We start from the raw sequence: 3,282 nt of genomic DNA, 5'->3' as shown, positions 1-3,282 counted from the left end.
TGTATCCTGTGCATCATCGCATTTTGTCACCATATCATCTGAATATGTGGATCAATTTTACTTCAAATGTGGATTATATTGTAGGATAATCGTTTAGATCTGGATTGTTTCTTTGTGCAAATTTGTTCTGTGAAAGAATACTGGGAAGCAACAATGAGTCTTGAGTGAACTGAATGGATAATGCTTGCTTGGTGGTGTGACAGTACTCCGGCTAATCCTCTGGTTGTTCACTGCAGTGTTCGGTCAGGCATGTCGGCTGTGGTGCTGTCTAGTCTAGGGATTACCTGCTTGCCGTGAAACAACATGTGGCGGTGACTTTTGGTGGTCGTGCCTTCTCCGACGTGGCACCCACACTGTGGAACCATTCCCAGAGGAAGTCAGGCATACCTCCTACATCAGTATCTGAGCGAAATGAAACGTGTGGGACTTTAGGCCACATTTCTGCAATCTGTGTGCCAAACCGGGCCAGAGAACTGTCTGGGTAATGAGATGAAGTGTGAAACATACCCACGACAGAGGGTGTCGAAACCCTGACCTGGCGGTCGCCAATCAAACGCATTACCACAAGAACAAACTGAAGACACTTGTTCAATGATGATTTTGGTGACAAAATGTTTGTTTCTTTTGTTGAGCCTCTTTGAAAAGGGCACACTACATATGTCGGTCAATATTATTATTATTAATTGAGGCTTTGTAATAAAAGGTGCCTTTTTATTCCAACTTTAAGCTTTTTATGTTTCATTTGTCTTTCAGAAGACTTTGTTTGTTGTCAACTGATAAATTCTTGACATAGAATGAGTAAATGACCCAACATTGAAACCATCACATATAGACATCCTGGAGAAAGTATTCCGTGAGAACAGCGTTGACCACAATGCCCTTAAATTGTGGACTAATTTATTGTATCAAGGATGATAAAATCTTTGAAAAATTAGTAAATTTTAATAATAATGCTTTATTCTCAAGCAATTTGGATTATACACTAAATTCATACTTAAATCGAGAATTATTTGAGAAAAACACAAACATGGACAAGAAATTTGCGTTGAAATTGTGAGGAAGGTTGGCAAAAAAATCAATCAGAATTGAGTTTTCGAGCTGCTAACCTGGAACGTACAAATAAACATTAATTTGAAGAATTACATTGAGAGTTAAGAACAATAAAACGAAAGGATATTACAAGAGAACATTGGCGTGCCAAATACATAAACATATACATTGTCTGTCAATCATTGAGTTTGGAAAATGACACTTTGTATATATTTACAAAGTATAATTCTGAAAATTTTGCACATATAATCTAGGTTTCTTTCTAAAACAGCTTGTTGAGTGACTTTCAGTTGCGATGTTACGAGGTAGTTCATTCCACAGTTGTGCAAACGCCAGGAACTGACACAGGCCGCGCCTCCTTGTGCGAGTGGCAAGATGGCCGCCGCTGTCGCGCGCCGGCTTCACAGCTTTGTACAAGCCTATTGGCTGATGCTCTATCCAGTAGTATATACAGATCAGTGCTGACACCGCGATTGACATTCGCTGAGGTAAATGTTGATATCTCTTCTGAGGTAAAAACAACAACAACAAAAAAACAGTTTTAAAGCATTATACGTATCAAACGACACATTTTATGAAACGGGGAAACCTAATACACACTTTGGTGGTTTTAAAATGACAGAATATGTCTTTATTAGAAAAAAAAAGAAGATCATTGAAGACGACGTTGCTAAAAAAAATACACCGCTCTAACGCATAACCACGAGTTTAAACTACATTTACAACAAATATGAAAACTATTTTCATATCATAATGTTAAATATAGAATATATAGAAGATAATGTTTAAAAAAATGAGCCCTATCTTCCAATGGTAAAAAAAATCATTCAAACAATTCCTGGATCCGGAATAATATCCTGAGCTTCACCAAAAACTAATCAATTCTTCCTTATCACAAGGGCAATCGTCCCACCAACTTTCATCGAAGTCCGTTCAGAACTTTTCCAGATATATTGTTCACAAACACACGAACACACACACACACCCGGACGGACACGAGCGAATGCATTACTCCCTAGCGGGAGTAAATATCTAAAAGGACACGGAAGGACCACACAAACGACAACAACAACCACATCCACCACAACAACAAATATGTTGTTGAAGTACAACTTGCTGTATCTAGATTAAACGTGTCAGTGAAGTGACGGGAGCCACACCCAGTACAATTGTAAGCAACTTTCGGTCTCCGCTCACTCAGCGCACAATCATTTGGCATTGTTTGCATATTTTTGCTGTATCGCCATTCAAAACACCTTCCATGCATACAGAGAATGTTTACACAGTGACTTCAAGCCACTGTCTCGGAATAAACATCATTCGCCCAAAGGATGAAATACTTGATACACTGGGTCATAGAACACAGCATTAGTGGAATAAACCCATGAGATGCATTTCAATCTCAGGGGCCATCTATGTATCACAGATGTTTGCACTGGGGAAAGGAGGGGAGGTAAATGTGATGTCGAGGCTCGTGGAGGAGCGACGACATAGAACGAATCAGTACATAGCAAAAGGGACAGTAGAAATAGAGTAGGGAAACACCAACAGCAGGGATGATGGGCAGAATAGAGGGAGGCTTGGATAAATAAGGGATGTGGGGAAGAATGATGGCCAGGGAAGGATACAGAGAATTAACAAGATGGATACAGCCGCAAACTCTCAGGAAGGAAAAAACTGGAAACTTGAAAAGAGGTTGACTTGGGGAGGGTTAATGGCGGTCGAAAATAAATCATGATTATATGGATAATCTGTAATGGTGGTGAACACCTGGAGGGAAGAACCCAGGGTACCCCCACTCCCCCATTCATCAAGATTACCTGGAGGGAAGAATGAGATTGAAAATAATTTGGAAGTTGATTCCACTGGTGGGAAAAAGAGGAATTAATGAGTGGAGGTGAGCAGTGATCTTGGATTTAGGGAGTTTCCACCAGAAGGGGGTTGGTAGTGACCGCGTGCGCTCTTCAAAAATCTGAGGGTTCAGAGCACGGAAAGGGCAGGGATGAAATGGTGCAATACCAGAAAGAATGTGGTAGAAGACAGAGAGAGATAAGAAAATCTGCCATATTTGTATCCACATTAAACAGATGCCCCTAAGTATGGCATTTCAGTACCGAGTCGTGTTAGATTTAGAGGTTGCGTGATGCTGTAGTATGGGAGGGATGGACCCTGTGTTGGCGAAAGCATGTTGATTTGATTTACCCTGTTATGATTCATGATTCAATCATGCTA

The 3,282-nt window shown here is 40.3% G+C and overlaps 1 long non-coding RNA gene across 1 annotated transcript; it reads right to left on the bottom strand.

Annotated features, from left to right (window-relative positions):
* Positions 1-935: 935 nt before the first annotated feature.
* On the bottom strand, positions 936-2,952 carry LOC137420964 (uncharacterized). Its single transcript, XR_010983232.1, has 2 exons — positions 2,871-2,952; positions 936-1,557 (listed from the first exon to the last, which is right to left on the bottom strand). It is a non-coding gene; the product is annotated as an uncharacterized LOC137420964 (long non-coding RNA).
* Between the last annotated feature and the right edge of the window lie 330 nt (positions 2,953-3,282).

Source organism: Myxine glutinosa, chromosome 2 (assembly GCF_964187855.1).
Source record: "Myxine glutinosa chromosome 2, kmMyxGlut1.1, whole genome shotgun sequence".
Taxonomy (NCBI): Eukaryota; Metazoa; Chordata; class Myxini; order Myxiniformes; family Myxinidae; genus Myxine; species Myxine glutinosa.
The sequence above is the reverse complement of the archived record's forward strand: the minus strand, read 5'-3'. Positions and strand labels throughout refer to the sequence as shown.